The sequence below is a fragment of the Aethalodelphis obliquidens genome, unplaced genomic scaffold, assembly GCF_003676395.1.
Source record: "Aethalodelphis obliquidens isolate GAN/ISIS:26980383/991018 unplaced genomic scaffold, ASM367639v1 scaffold3, whole genome shotgun sequence".
Classification (NCBI taxonomy): Eukaryota; Metazoa; Chordata; class Mammalia; order Artiodactyla; family Delphinidae; genus Aethalodelphis; species Aethalodelphis obliquidens.
The window spans coordinates 40,813,678-40,830,767 of record NW_020837947.1 but is presented as its reverse complement, the minus strand read 5'-3'; the positions used below and the strand labels follow the sequence as shown (position 1 = coordinate 40,830,767).

Sequence of the window (17,090 nt, the reverse complement as noted above, 5' to 3'; positions counted from 1 at the left end):
TAAGACTTCATGTGTGTGTTTGTGTCTGTGTGTGTGTAGAACAACAATGAGATTAAATTCACAGGTCATATATACAATCAACTTTGTAACTCAGATTTATGACATACAAATATTTGAAAGCATCAAAATGCTACTAGCCTCTAATTTTACAGTATTAAGCCACTAGCCAGCTAAGGGACCATGAGAATGAAAGCATTTACTCTTTCCAGACTCAGTATGCTCAGGAGCTGACAGGACAAGAAGGTCACTTTTAAAATTCAACCACAAAGATGTCCATAGATAGGATTAATCCTTCATCTTCATAGGCTCCTTCATTTTGTTTCGTAGTCTTTCATCACTTTAATCAGGGTTAGGCAGCCTGACATCTGAGGTAGAAAGATTAAAACAGGCCTAATTCCATGTTGATTAGGATTTCAAACTCCATACTGAAACCCTAATAAAAAAAAAGATAAACTGAAAACAAACCAAAGATTTTTGTTTGAATTTTATTTTTTCCTGAATATTCATATTTGCATTGGTCATACAGCTAACATACAGTGTGAAGGGAAATAAATGCGATTTTGTAATAGTAATCCTTTGTTTTGACCCAGAGAAGCTGGAATTAGGCATGAAATATCCAAAAAATAGCATGACTTCTCCTTGACTCTATGCTTATTGAAGATTCTTTGATTAGCACTTTGTTATCAATTGGCCTCAGGGCTGCATAATTAGTGCCACTTATTGAGTGTCCGCTACACTATGCGTGATAAGATGCTAAAGGACTAGCAGGGAAATGTACATGAGTCTATCATGCTTATAATCTAATAGATAAGATGGAAGCTTAACGTTTTCCCTTCTTACACACTCACAAATGTTTATAAATATGAGAACAATAAGAAAAGCAATTAAATGTTGTGCATAACTCCATGAAAGGATGCTCAACAACACTAATCATTAGAGAAATGCAAATCAAAACTACAATGAGGTATCACCTCACACTGGTCAGAATGGCCATCATCAAAAAGTCTACAAACAATAAACGCTGGAGAGGGTGTGGAGAAAAGGGAACCCTCTTGCACTGTTGGTAGGAATGTAAATTGATACAGCCACTATGGAGAACAGTATGGAGGTTCCTTAAAAAACTAAAAATAGAGCTACCATATGATCTAGCAATCCCACTCCTGGGCATATATCTGGAAGATGAAAACTCTTAATTTGAAAAGATATATGAACCCCAATGTTTACAGTGGCACTGTTCACAATAGCCAAGACATGGAAAAACGTCTATCAACAGATGAACAGATAAAGAAGATGTGTTATATATATATATACAATGGAATATTACTCAGTCATTAGAAAGAAGTAACGCCATTTGCAGCACCATGGATGGACCCAGAAATTATCCTACTAAGTGAAGTCAGAGAAAAACAAGTATCATATGATATCAATTATATGTGGAATCTAAAGAAATGATACAAATGAACTTATTTACAAAACAGAAACAGAGTCATGGACATTGAGAACAAACCTATGGTTCCCAAAGGGGAAGGGTCGGGCAGGGACAAATTAGGAGTTTGGGCTTAACAGATACACACTACCATATATAAAACAGATAACAAGGACCTACTGGACAGCACAGGGAACGATATTCAGTATGTTGTAATAAAGTATAATGGAAAAGAATCTGAAAAGATTCAGTTAAAGTGATATAACTGAATCACTTTGCTGTACATCTGAAACACAACACTGTAAATCAAATATACTTCAATTTTAAAAAAATTTTGTAACTAACAGTTTGTTTCAATTTTATGTCCTAATCAAGGGCATGGGAAGCAATGAATAAAGAAAACTGTGCTTGAATTTCCCCAGGTATGTGTAGATTTCATAACCTACGTTTTTGTTGCTAAGAACTACCCTTAGCAAATGTTTTTATTTACTGATTCTTTAATCACATGATTTTAAGTTACTCATAAGGCACATTAAAAATCTTTTTGAAAATCTCACTCCTTTTTTTTCCAGACAGGTTTGATGAGGATTTGGGGCTTTCACTGCCTCTTTTAAAAAGCATACAAGTTCAAGTCCCACTTACAGGGCCATCCTGTGAGGTCTTATACAAAATCTCTATAGTCTGACAGTGTGATCTGGGTCCCTGGCCCCACCAGGGTCTGGTGCCTGACCCACAGGGAGACAACTGAGGGCTGGCCATGAGCCTTCGAGGTGAGGCACCCACAGTGTGACGCTCTCTCCAACGGATGGACCAACCCAATCATCTATTCTACCTAGGCGAGTATAACTGGGAGATAGTCACAGAGAATCCGGAGGCCAGAGAGTGATGTAGGAGCAGAGAAGTACAAATACATAAAGAAAAAAACCCACAAGAAAGAGTCACGAAGCAGGTGAAACCATGAGGGAGACGGAAGGCAAGGAGAGAAAAATAAGAAACTGGGAAGCAGGTATGGGGTGCTCAGTTAGTTACATGGTGCCCCAGGGGAATTATGTTAGGTTTGTAGAGCCTCTGTAAGACAGCAAACTATGCTGCTGAATGCTGACTGTTGATGAATTACCTTCCTCTCCTCCATGAGGCATGGCTCTTTGCCTGCTGAAACTGTTCACTTACTTCCCCGTGTGTCCTTATAGAAAATCCTCTTGTTCACTGAGGAGGAATGTATAAGAGCGGTCACAGGAGCAGGCATCTAACAAACTGGGTTCACATCTGAGCTCTGCCATCGTCGGTGTGACTCTAAGTGAGACAATTAATCTCTCTCAGCCCATTTTCCACACCCATTAAAGGTAAATAAATAAAACTACCGGTCCAGTGGCACTCACCTTCCCGCTGTCCTAGAGGACATGAAGGAGCTGCATCTGGTTCAGCCGAGGACTAGGGCAGGGGTCAGTCTACCTCCCTGATTGCTGAAGTGGAAATTGGTGGCCTTTGCTCTTAAAATTATACTTACAATGGATGCTTGCAACGACACTGATTTTAAAGGCCTGTCAGTAGTTTCCACCAAACTTTGTCTGACATTACTTGATTATCCCATGAAAGAAAGTAACGTCTGAAACTTCCAGATAAAAATCTCAACACAACACGTTTTCAGGATCACTGTATCAATCTTCTTTCCTTTCATCTTTGGTGGAACAGGGAAATGGAAGAAAGGAAACAAGATTAAAAAGTATTTTCAGGGAATCAAGTCACAGCTTCACCAAACCCTCGCTTATCCACTGGAAAAAAAATTTCTAGATATGTGAACACGCGACAACAATCTTGCCGCCCCTTCCTCTTATCTGGTGTGGTCCTGCTCCCTACATTTCCCTGTGGGAATGAAGACTGAGAGTGAGCCAGCAGGAGACCCTGGGCTGAGGATGCCATCCCAGGGAGCAAGGCAAGGCAGGTGGGCTTCAGCTGGGGGAGCCGGAGCCCTGCTGCCTAAGGGCCTGATCTCTCAGACTCTCAGTTTCTCATCTTTAAAAACAATAACTGAAGGAAACCAACGTCCCACTGAGGTGCAGGATGTTAACAGTGGAGGAGGTGCTGTGAACCTAAAACTGCTCTAAAAATGAAAGTCTGTATCCAAAAAAAAAAAAAAAGAGAGAGAGAGAGAGAATAGCATTGTCTTCCTCACATCATGGTCTGGAGATCAAATCTGATAATGTCTCGCTGGAGGGAGACATCCAAAGAGTGTTCCTGGCCTTCATGCACATCTCCGCCTCACCGCCCCACCAGGTGCAGGAGTTAAACAGAGGTAAGGGAGAGCAGTGCAAAGGAAAGCAGACACTGTGCTACACTCACAGCAGACAGGGCAATTCAGGGAGAGAGAAATTAACAGGGTAGGAAAGAGGTCAATGTCACTGAGAGGTGACAGAACGTAGAGCATGGTATAACTCTGCACTCCCAGACACTGCAAGCCTGGAGTCTACCACAATTACAGGCGTTTAGCATCCTCTTACCCTAAATGGTATTAGGATGCCACCTAAGACAGTACTGGGAAGATCCTCCCCTTAACACAGTGTCCTGGGAAAGCCCAGAGTCCAGCCACCTTCTATCTGTCCTCACCCAGAATGGAGAAAAACCCTCCCAGCCGTGATAGTTTCCAATTTTACCCCGTATCAAATGAAAACACTCATTCAGCACCTTGCTCAATTTCTCTCTTTCGAAAGCTGAAATATATTAGTTCTCTCTCCCCTTCCCCAAAGGCTGTTAAGGTATTCTATTTCCAAGGTTCTTTTTCCCAAAGTCACAATGACAATTACTACTTATTGAGTACTTATTGGTGGCAGGGCGTGAATTACAAAGATGATAGAGTAAGGGTGCCAGATTTAGGAAATAAAAACCTTGCATGGGACACACACATACTAAAAAAGCATTTATGTTTATCTGACATGCAAATTTAACAGAGTCCTGTATTTCATCCAGCAGCCCTAGTAGAGAGGGATAGGACACACTGAATCCTTGGTTCTGTGTCCAGGGCCAGCTCCCTGGATTGTGCCCTGCTCTGCCTTGGGCTCAAAAGAGGGACTGAAAATTCAAGGGCCAGACAGAAATAGAATGGTCAGGTTTAGGGCAACTGGAAATGACAGGGAATGAGGCCAAACAAGAGTGAAGGCCCTGGCTAAAGCCATTTAAAAAAATATTCTTAAAAAAAAATACTAAGCTTGCTTTCAAGGTTTGAGCCAGGTTTTCCAGGGGTCTAGAAAAAAAACAGTATGCTAGCTAAGGGGAAAAAGCATCCGTGAGCCACAGATGGCCCACAGACCAGCCGTCTGCACTGCAAGCCCTGGTTTCTGGGCACATGTCTAGACCTGACTGCTCTGTGCTTAGTAGGCCTGTGGGCATGTCGCTTCCCTCTGGCCCTCTCCCCTAGCTCAGGGAGCAGTGCCCAGCCCACTTCTGAGCCAGGCTGCCTTCTGTGCGTGCTCTTGACTGTCCAGGGCCTTCCAGGACATCAGTGCTGACTCTACCAAGAATTAGTGAGGTCCTCGAGACCTGAGATGTACAAAGCCTTATGCACACACCTCTCAGCAATCCTCTTCCTGCTGGATGAGTGGTAGGTTCACACTTCAGAAAGCATTTATAATTCTAAATCCTACACTGTTCTACAAGTGAAACTGAAGAAGCTGTAAAGGAGAAAGTGCCTTAACTTTGTCCAACACCTGTAAGGCACTGGGAGGCAAACCTGATAACAATTTACCACACACTTAATCCTCCTTAATACCTCTGGGGTATTACTACCCCATTTTACAGATGAGGAAGCAGAGGCCCAGCATAGCACAAAGGAAGAGCAAGGCGTCAAACTCTCTCATTCTGATTCTTTTCCCTGCATCACTTAGGATGCCTTGACTTTTTTTTGCTGCTTGCAAACCTTAAGATGGTCAGCCACAGCCTCCAAGCTCTTCTGCTGCTCCATGAGCAGGGCCGGCCCTACCTGGGGTACAAAGAGACGCGGCTGGGCCTGGCAGCAAAACGGCACACACCAAGTTGGGCTTGTAAACTGGCTCCAGGACAGGACCTGGCAGCACCAGCTTTTCTTGCCTGCATTGTATCCTTTAACCCTCAGGACCCTCCTTCCCTCCAATTCAGCTCTCTCTCCAGCTCCGTCTCCCAACTCTTCTCCTCTGGCTGTGCAGGCTACTTGGGCAGACAAGATGCCTCTGCCCTGCTCCGACCCTGCCCGTCCCTGGATTTATGGAGAACTGTGAATCCCTCTCCTTCACACCAAGCTGCTGACTGTGCTGACAGCTGCTCTCTTCAGCTGCGGTATTTCCTGAGCTTATCACCACCACCAGAGCTAAGGGTGGCCAGTTTTTCTCTCCTCTTCTCCACTACTCTACTGCTTATTTCTTGTCTCTGTGTGCAATTTGTTACCACGCATCCCAGGCTGCCTCATAACCAAGGAGGGGATAGATACGCATTCATATTTTCTTCAGATTCAGATGTCCTGAATTCTCCCACAGACAATTTAGTATACTTTCTTTTTAAAGATAGTAGGAGATATATAAAGGAGTAATTATTTAATGCTAACATTGTATGAACCCTAATGGGCTAATAAACATTAATTCCCAATGAATTGAAAGAGCAGTTAGAGTAGTAATCTCTTTTGAAAAAGACTCAGAATGCCTGATAAAGCCAGTTTTAAAAAATGAGAATTCCAGTTAATTGCCACTTGTAGAGGACAGATTGTCCTGTTTCTAAGAAGAATCTCACACTCCTAAGAAAAAGCCAGTTTTTCTAGGTCTAGCTCAGAGAATTGGGTTATATGCTATTTAATGGTTCTCTTTCTTTGTGACCAAATTCTGACATTATTTTATAAAACTCTGTGCTATTACCAAATGGAAGAGGGTAGAGGACACCCCTCAAAACCCCAAAACTTGACTAAAATGTAAGTATATAACTCTAAAATATTCAAAGAGGTAGTCATTTCACATCTCAAAAGTTGGCCATTAGAAAAACACTTGTTCATATGTGACTACCTAGTATATTTCTTTTTTGGAAAGCAGTACTGTTGGTGAGAATGTTTTCTGTACATAGAGGAAAGTTCTCGATCAGCCAAGGGTCTATGACTTGCTGTTATTTACTTCTCAAAAATATCTGTCTCGTAGTTAATGATTGTAGTCTCTTTCCACAGAAGTTGTCACTCGAGTTTAAACACTCAACATCAGGGTTTTTGTTGTTTGTTTGGTTGATTTTAAATTGATCTAAAACTGCCTTTGTTAGGTTACCCCTGCTAAGTAAGAACTAGCAGGCTAGCAAGTGGGCCTTTGCAGGCCAGATGCCAGCTGATCTTCCCTGCCTGGTCCCCAGGCAAAGACCTAGCAGAGCTTTCCCAAACCTGGGAAACAGCAGCAACTACAGATCTTTCCTGGCAGTTAAGAGAAAATGATATCCCCTGCTGTGATATCATGAAACTCCCTTTATTCTAAGAAGGAAGTCTAAAAAACGTATCCACATAGGAAACAAATACTATCCTCTCAGTGAGTATCTTATCTCAAAAGATTTTTTTTTTAGTTTTAATATTTGTAATAATAAAACAAGTCCAAACATTCTTTTAACTCATGCATGTCATTTTCTACAGCTTCAAATTTTCACTACATTTATCTTTCTTGCAGTAGTGACACAATAATGTTTTAGAACAAGTATGCTCTCCTTTAAGGGATTTGTTCATAAGATTTGTCAAGTTTACGAAGACTAATAAACTTACAATTTTTCTAATATTCCTTTTTTAAACATTACAAATACTATGAAGTTAGAACATAATTAATGAGAAATGAAAAAATTAGCAAAAATTCTCTAAAAAAATTGCTTAATGAGCAAAAGTTAGAGATATTTGCCTTTTAAAATTATGTTCTTTTCTTCTTATTTTTTTAAGCAAGCAAAGTAGCCCTAGAGAGTCAAGACCTGTTCTCCTTTAGTTATCAAGAGGAGAGCTGCAGGATACAGCATTTCTTTTCCTTTTTTTCTTTTGTGTGTATGTTCTTTTAATAGACTTTATTTTTGTTTATAGCAGTTTTAGGTTCACGGCAAAATTGAGCAGAAAGTACAGAGATTTTCCATATACCCCCTACCCACACACCGTACCACCTCCCCTACTACTAATATCATGTTCCAGAATGATACACTTGTTACACTGGTGAGCCTACACTGACACATCACCATCACCAGAAGTCCACAGTTTACACTAAGATTGTTATTGTACATTCTATGGGTTTTGGCGAATGTATAATGACTTGTATCCATCATTATATTATCATACAGAATAGTTTCACTGCCCTAAAAATCCTCTGTGCTCCCCCTTTTCTTCCCTCTCCCCTACCCTACCCTACCCTACAACCACTGATCTTTTTACTGCCTCCATAGTTTTGCCTTGTCCAGAATGTCATATAGTTGAAATCATATAGTATGTAGCCTTTTCAGACTGGCTTCTTTCACTTAGTAAATATGTACTTAAGGTTCCTCTATGTCTGAATTTTCATGGCTTAGTAGCTCATTTCTTTTTAGCACTGAATAATATTCCATTGTCTGCATGTCTCACAGTTTATTTATCCATTTACCTTCTGAAGGACATCTTGGTTACTTCCAAGTTTTGGCAATTATGAATAAAGCTGTTATCAATAGGAGAGTTGCAGGGACGAGTGTTCCCTTTTCAAATTAAAACCAGAAATCACTATTTTCTTAACTAAAGGATTACAAATTATAATTTTGTAAGTTATTACTTCTTGAAGGTAAAATTCATACATATATATTGGTTATAAAATGTCACATATTACAGGGAAATTTTTCTTAAACTTCTGAAATGATTACCCGTAAAATTGTCCACTATTAGTAAATAGTTGGGGCACTCCTTGTCATTCAAGATTCCATAATTTTATATTATGAAAGTAATCCTTTTGTATACTGCAGATCACAGTTTTAAACATTATTATCAGAGCATATCAATAATGAAAATGTTTTATAAAAGGTACTATTTTGAAACTTACTTATGAAATGTAATATTTATGTATACTAAACATCAAAAATGCTAGTTCCTAAGTATAAACTTGGAGTAGCAACTAGTGCTTCTATAAGACTTAAAATCCATAATTAGTGTGCCACAAAAAGGTACTTATCCTTAATAGAAAGGGCCAGCGTTTATTGAACACTCACATGTCAGGAAATATGTAAAGCATTTACATATTCTCTCAGTCCCTCACAACAATCTTACAAGGAAAGTAGTCTCCTCACTGAGAGTTCCATTGCACAGATGAAGAAATCAAGAGGTTAAATAATTTTCCCAAGGTCAGCCCTTTAGCAGGGGTGGAGGCTGTCTCTGAATTTAGGCTGACCCTGAAGCCTGTACACTGTACTGAGCTAAAGATGTGACCCATGCAATCGGGGGAACGTGCCTTCCAAATAAGCTTCTAAACAAACTGTTAACTCATGTTATTGATACACATATTTGCATGCTTTCTACTACCTATTTAATTATTTTGGATAAACTCAACTTTCAGTAGTGAGACTTCAGAAACATGCCATGCAAAACCACCTTCCCATCTTTCCCTTTTTGAAAACTTTGCTGACACAGGAGAGAAACATTAAATATATTGGTAGATTAAGGAATTAAAATGAAAATGAGAGTATCTCTTGCTTCTGATGCCCTGTGGAAAAGCATATCTTACATACATTGAAAAAGAATTTTGCTTTACATACATTGTAACATCTAAAATTTCCTTCCAGTGAAGTTCATCTCCATTTGAGCATCCTACAGTGTTAGATCATAATCTTTATTCTTGGTTTCATAGTATCTGACACTTCTTCACCAAGAAAACACACCAATAATTTTGTTTTTTGGCACCTGAAAAAAGACATTTTAGTTTAAATGTCAACAGCATTCTATAAATTGCCCCTACATTGGCAATAATATCAGATTTCTTTCTAAATACCTACCAAAAAATTATAGCAATACTGATTATTTTTCAATGCTCTTTCTACTATAGTTTTATTTAAACTTCTACTATGTTACTAATGTTATTAATGAAGACGGCAAACAATTATTTGGGAGTATATGTGGTAACACTGTTAAGGCAAGCAATCATACCTAGTATGGTTATATCACTGCCATCCTGTAAGCCATATTTTCTATGGGTTGAAGATAATCTGAGATGTTCTGTAAGTGGCGGCAAGTATTTCCTGGATCTGAAAATGTATTACTCTAACCATTCTGTTAGAACTTTAAATTCTGATAAGGCTAGATTTTTTTTGGTAGAAAGAGATAATCATCATTCATTCTACAGTTGCTGGATGGCAAGTGCACAGAATTAAATATATGCCAGGTTCAGTGACCTGGTAAAAGTAGACGGTATTACTTAGTATTAGCTTTGGAATGACTTCCAATTTTGTTCAGCTATTTCATGGCTTAAAAATTGGGCAAAGACCTTCATAGATTTAAGAAGGAAAAAAACAGTGCCAAGTGTATCAGCAGAGGTCAAATTATTTCACTATTCAGAAAGACTACATAAAGTACAAAACAATAATAAAAATGGGAAAATTATGAATATACATTCTACCTGTCGCAGACTGATTCACTCCACACCTAAATCTCCTTCTGCCTTGCCTGTCCTTGGAAGAGAAGCTGTAAAAGCCGAATGTGTGCTTCCCTAATCTCTCTACAGCTAGAGGTAGCTATGTGACAAAGCTCACATCAATGAGATGTTTGTCAAGGTCTGTCAACAGCCCTGTTGTCCCGCTTCTTTCTTCCTTGAATGGAGGTATGATGCAGGTAGATGTGCTGTCACAGTGGCAGTTCTGCTACCATAAATGAGTGAAAACCCAGAACTACAGAGACATCATCCTGATGGAGGAGACCGTGACAGCCCGCCCTGTTATGTTTTAAGTTCAAACTACAGTTATTTTATTACTTAACTCATTGATTACCAATCACTAATGAATTTAACATTTGAGTAGCTATCCTTTGGTTGTCTTTTAAAAACCTGAGTGATGAGATCAAAATTGGACTTACACCATACCCCACCCTGGGGAAAGAGGAAGTTTTTCTCTGGATTATTTCTTTTCATAATACTGTTTGGTAGCTGAAACTACTCTAAAGGTTTGATCAGAACAGTTGTATAATAATAAATAGTATGATTTATCAAAGAAATTATGGTAGTTGAGTCCTTTGTTCAAGCTTTAAAAGACCGGTATGGGTGAAGGGGACGGGCATCAATGATTAAAAAAAGAAAAAGTATGTAGTCAGGATTCCTGGATTCACCCAGAAAACAGTAACTTCATGGGACAATTTGAGTTGTTTTCCTCCACCTTACTTGAAAAAAGTAGAATATTTGTTCAAAATGGGATAAAATATTCAAGTAAATATTGTTATCAAAGAAGAAGATTATGTTATATTTTTGAATGAAAATCTCAAATATTAGTTCAGGCATCTTCTATAATAGAACTTATCCACAGTGCTGGTAAAAACTGAATTACCCTAAGAGTTGCATCCTATTCTTGTTAAGCTATCTGAAAAAGGCTCTGGTTTAAAATATATATAAAATAGTACGTACTAAATATTGTGCTTCTGGTGAGTAAAACTAACAATATGAGTTGAAATGTTTAAATTTTATGTACTTTTATGGAGCATCATAGCTGACTTATAATTTCTTTCTCTCAAGTGTAATATTTATCTCCCTTAAATATGTGTGTGTCCCATTTACCACTGCAACAAAATGAATAAAATACCTAGGAATAAACCTACCTAAGGAGACAAAAGACCTGTATGCAGAAAACTATAAGACACTGATGAAAGAAATTAAAGACGATACAAACAGATGGAGAGATATACCATGTTCTTGGATTGGAAGAATCAACATTGTGAAAATGACGATACTACTCAAAGCAATCTACAGATTCAATGCAATCCCTATCAAACTATCAATGGCATTTTTCACAGAACTAGAACAAAAAAATTCACAATTTGTATGGAAACACAAAAGACCCCGAATAGCCAAAGCAATCTTGAGAACGAAAAACGGAGCTGGAGGAATCAGGCTCCCTGATTTCAGACTATACTACAAAGCTACAGTAATCAAGACAGTAAAGGTATTGGCACAAAAACAGAAATACAGATCAATGGAACAGGATAGAAAGCCCAGAGATAAACCCATGCACATATGGTCACCTTATCTTTGATAAAGGAGGCAAGAATATACAATGGAGAAAAGACAGCCTCTTCAATAAGTGGTACTGAGAAAACTGGACAGCTACATGTAAAAGAATGAAATTAGAACACTTCCCTAACACCATACACAAAAAAAACCTCAAAATGGATTAAGGACCTAAATGTAAGGCCAGACACGATAAAACTTTTAGAGGAAAACATAGGCAGAAAACTCTATGACATAAGTCACAGGAAGATCCTTTTTGAGCCACCTCCTAGAGAAATGGAAATAAAAATAAATAAATGGGACCTAACGAAACTTAAAAGCTTTTGCACAGCAAAGGGAACCATAAACAAGACCAAAAGACAACCCTCAGAATGGGAGAAAATATTTGCAAATGAAGCAACTGACAACGGATTAATCTCCAAAATATACAAGCAACTCATGCAGCTCAATATGAAAAAACAAGAAACCCAATTTAAAAATGGGCAAGAGACCTAAACAGACATTTCTCCAAAGAAGATATACAGATTGCCAACAAACACATGAAAGGATGCTCAGCATCACTAATCAGTAGAGAAATGCAAATCAAAACTACAATGAGGTATCACCTTACACCAGTCAGAATGGCCATCATCAAAAAATCTACAAACAATAAATGATGGAGAGGGTGTGCAGAAAAGGGAACCCTCTTGCACTGTCAGTGGGAATGTAAACTGATACAGCCACTATGGAGAACAGTATGGAGGTTTCTTAAAAAACTAAACATAGAACAACCGTATGACTCAGCAATCCCATTACTGGGCATATACCCTGAGAAAACCATAATTCAAAGAGTCATGTGCCACAATGTTCACTGCAGCTCTATTTACAATAGCCAGGACATGGAAGCAACCTAAGTATCCATCGACAGATAAATGGATAAAGAAGATGCAGCACATATATACGATGGAATATTACTCAGCCATAAAAAGAAATGAAATTGAGTTATTTGTAATGAGGTGGATGGACCTAGAGTCTGTCATACAGAGTGAAGTAAGTCAGAAAGAGAAAACCAAATACCGTATGCTAACACATATATATGGAATCTAAAAAAAAAAAAAAAAAAAAAAAAAAACAATGGTTCTGAAGAACCTAGAGGCAGGACAGGAATAAAGACGCAGACCTAAAGAATGGACCTGAGGACACGGGGAGGGGGAAGGGTAAGCTGGGATGAAGTGAGAGAGTGGCATGGACACATATACACTACCAAATGTAAAACAGCTAGTGGGAAGCAGCTGCATAGCACAGGGAGATCAGCTCGGTGCTTTGTGACCGCCTGGAGGGGTGGGATAGGGAGGGTGGGAGGGAGATGCAAGAGGGAGGGGATATGGGGATATATGTATACATATAGTTGATTCAGTTTGTTATACAGCAGATACTAACACAACATTGTAAAGCAATTATGCTCCAATAAAGATGTTAAAAAAAAATGTGTGTGTGTGTATGAAAGAACAACTTTTTGCTGTTTTATTACAACTACACCAAATCTTGTTTAAAATAGGTCAGTATATTTGTGATCTTCAACTACTGATTTCCATATAGACTGACTGTTTTGTACTACATATTTTCTTCTCATTGTTTGAACAATGTTGGAATTCCACATCCTTCATTTCTGAACACAAGACTGTTGTTCCAAATAGTATGACCATCTACCATCAACAGAAAATATCTTCCTAGCCCTGAATATAAAATACTGTCCTTGGCTTAAGACTCTCTAACTTGGTTTAGAATATCCTTGTCTAAAATGCTTCTCAGAAGGAGAATATTCTGCCTTCTCCCAGGATGGTCTGTCAGGATTTATGAGGGATCTGTCCCTCCTGCCTGCTTCCTTAGCCCTGTCTCAGAAGGATACCCTCCCAGGAACTAACTACTCATTTAAAAATTTTACTGGCAAAGATCTGAGGTCCTGAAATGTAATAACAGACCAAACATGCAACCTGCAAATGTGCACCCTGGGCAATAATGATGGTGATGCAGTAGGCTCAGCCTCCGACACACTGGCCAGCTCCTGGAGGATGTGCTCTCACAGAAGGAAGCAGATGAAACCTGTCAGCCAGGCAGAGAGCAAATTCCAGAACAGATTCAGTGGGGCAGTGGGGTGTAACTGCTCTGCTCTCCTCATACTGGACTCTCTGGACTCCAACTCCCAACTTCATTCCCACCTGTTCCTTTGTGCCAGACTGAACTGTTCATTCCTTTCATGAACATGTGCGTGCCTATAGCTACAAGGCCTGTGCTACATTCACTTTCTGTCCACAAGGGGCTAACCTGTGCACAGCTGTATGTCTGTGTGATAAGTCTTACCAGTGTTACTAAGTGCTGTAATTCTGGTTCCACTGTTTTCTCCTCTCTCTGACTTGGACCTCTGGGTCCTGGGCTCTGCTCAGCTTAGACCCAGGACTACTGTGATATGCCTTGCTGGTGATATTCTTTGGAACCCAGACTCACACCTCAGCTCTATTCTCAGGACTACTGGTAACCAGCTCTTGTACAGGAACTGTCTTCCTAGCATGACTTCTACCTTCAGCCCAGTCCCCTCAAGTCACTGCCCCAGTCCATCACAAAAAAATGCCATTCTACATGTTTACACGGGCAAGAGGCATGGTCCTGTGATTGCTGCTGAGCTAAGCCTGTTTACCAAAGTTCTTTCCAAAGCAGAACATGTGTAACTGCCGATTCATTGTAATCCAAGGTCCCGCTCTCCCAGATCAACTAATTCTCGATGGAGAAACTTAAGCATTTCCCTATGTTTCACTGGTAAAGCTGTTAAAGAGTTTTCCTGAGTCTTCATCACAAGGCTCTGAATTATGAAGCGGCAAAATAAAATTTGGGTAACAGTCATTTCAAAATTGAAGGAAGGTCTTAACCTGTTTTCAACTGCTATGTAGCTTGAACTTTTAATGCTCAAAGATGCCACCAAGCCATACTGAGGTGGTCACTGATGGACACGACTCTCCATTGTAACAGCCTGAGATCACAGGACATGAACTGGACTTTGTTCAAACCCTTGAAAGATGCCAATTACTCTTTTTTTTTTTAACATCTTTATTGGGGTATAATTGCTTTACAATGGTGTGTTAGCTTCTGCTTTATAACAAAGTGAATCAGTTATACATATACATATGTTCCCATATCTCTTCCCTCTTGCGTCTCCCTCCCTCCCACCCTCCCTATCCCACCACTCCAGGCGGTCACAAAGCACCAAGATGATCTCCCCGGGCTATGCGGCTGCTTCCCACTAGCTATCTACCTTACGTTTGGTAGTGTATATATGTCCAAGCCTGTCTCTCGCTTTGTCACAGCTCACCCTTCCCCCTCCCCATATCCTCAAGTCCGTCCTCTAGTAGGTCTGTGTCTTTATTCCTGTCTTACCCCTAGGTTCTTCATGACATTTTTTTTTCTTAAATTCCATATGTATGTGTTAGCATACGGTATTTGTCTTTCTCTTTCTGACTTACTTCACTCTGTATGACAGACTCTAGGTCTATCCACCTCATTACAAATAGCTCAATTTCGTTTCTTTTTATGGCTGAGTAATATTCCATTGTATATATGTGCCACATCTTCTTTATCCATTCATCCAAAGATGGGCACTTAGGTTGTTTCCATCTCCAGGCTACTGTAAATAGAGTTGCAATGAACATTTTGGTACATGACTCTTTTTGAATTATGGTTTTCTCAGGGTATATGCCCAGTAGTGGGATTGCTGGGTCATATGGTAGTTCTATTTGTAATTTTTTAAGGAGCCTCCATACTGTTCTCCATAGTGGCTGTACCAATTCACATTCCCACCAGCAGTGCAAGAATGTTCCCTTTTCTCCACACCCTCTCCAGCATTTATTGTTTGTAGATTTTTTGATGATGGCCATTCTGACTGGTGTGAGGTGATATCTCATTGTAGTTTTGATTTGCATTTCTCTAATGATTAGTGATGTTGACCATTCTTTCATGTGTTTGTTGGCAGTCTGTATATCTTCTTTGGAGAAATGTCTATTTAGGTCTTCTGACCATTTTTGGATTGGGTTGTTTGTTTTTTTGTTATTCAGCTGCATGTAAGTTTTGGAAATTAATCCTTTGTCAGTTGCTTCATTTGCAAATATTTTCTCCCATTCTGAGGGTTGTCGTTTGGTCTTGTTTATGGTTCCCTTTGCTGTGCAAAAGCTTTGAAGTTTCATTACGTCCCACTTGTTTATTTTTGTTTTTATTTCCATTTCTCTAGGAGGTGGGTCAAAAAGGATCTTGCTGTGATTCATGTCATAGAGTGTTCTGCCTATGTTTTCCTCTAAGAGTTTTATAGTTTCTGGCCTTACATTCAGGTTTTTAATCCATTTTGAGCTTATTTTTGTGTATGCTGTTAGGGAGTGATCTAATCTCATTCTTTTACATGTACCTGTCCAGTTTTCCCAGCACCATTTATTGAAGAGGCTGACCTTTCTCCACTGTACATTCCTGCCTCCTTTATCAAAGATAAGGTGACCATATGTGCATGGGTTTACTTCTGGGCTTTCTATCCTGTTCCATTGATCTATATTTCTGTTTTTGTGCCAGTACCATACTGTCTTGATTACTGGAGCTTTGTAGTATAGTGTGAAGTCAGGGAGCCTGATTCCTCCAGCTCCGTTTTTCGTTCTCAAGATTGCTTTGGCTATTCAGGGTCTTTTGTGTTTCCATACAAATAGTGAAAGTTTTTGTTCTAGTTCTGTGAAAAATGCCATTGGTAATTTGATAGGGATTGCATTGAATCTGTAAAGTGCTTTGGGTAGTAGAGTCATTTTCACAATGTTGATTCTTCCAATCCAAGAACATGGTATATCTCTCCATCTATTTGTATCATCTTTAGTTTCTTTCATCAGTGTCTTATAATTTTCTGCATACAGGTCTTTTGTCTCCTTAGGTAGGTTTATTCCTAGATATTTTTGTTGCAATGGTAAATGAGAGTGTTTTCTTGATTTCACTTTCAGAGTTTTCATCATTAGTGTATAGGAATGCCAGAGATTTCTGTGCATTAATTTTGTATCCTGCAACTTTACCAAATTCATTGATTAGCTCTAGTAGTTTTCTGTTAGCATCTTTAGGATGCTCTATGTAGAGTATCATGTCATCTGCAAACAGTGACAGCTTTACTTCTTCTTTTCCAATTTGGATTCCTTTTCTTCTCCGATTGCTGTGGCTAAAACTTCCAAAACTATGTTGAATAACAGTGGTGAGAGTGGGCAACCTTGTCTTGTTCCTGATCTTAGTGGAAATGCTTTCAGTTTTTTACCATTGAGGATGATGCTGGCTGTGGGTTTGTGATATATGGCCTTTATTATGTTGAGGAAAGTTCCCTCTATGCCTACTTTCTACAGGGTTTTTATCATAAATGGGTGTTGAATTTTGTCGAAAGCTTTCTCTGCATCTATTGAGATGATCATATGATTTTTCTCCTTCAATTTGTTAATATGGTG

General features: G+C 39.2%; 1 protein-coding gene across 3 annotated transcripts in view; it reads right to left on the bottom strand.

Annotated features, from left to right (window-relative positions):
- The window catches only part of MAN1A1 (mannosidase alpha class 1A member 1), a 178,528-nt gene that overhangs the window by 128,366 nt on the left and 33,072 nt on the right, over positions 1-17,090 (bottom strand). The gene's annotated exons all lie outside the window — the stretch shown is intronic.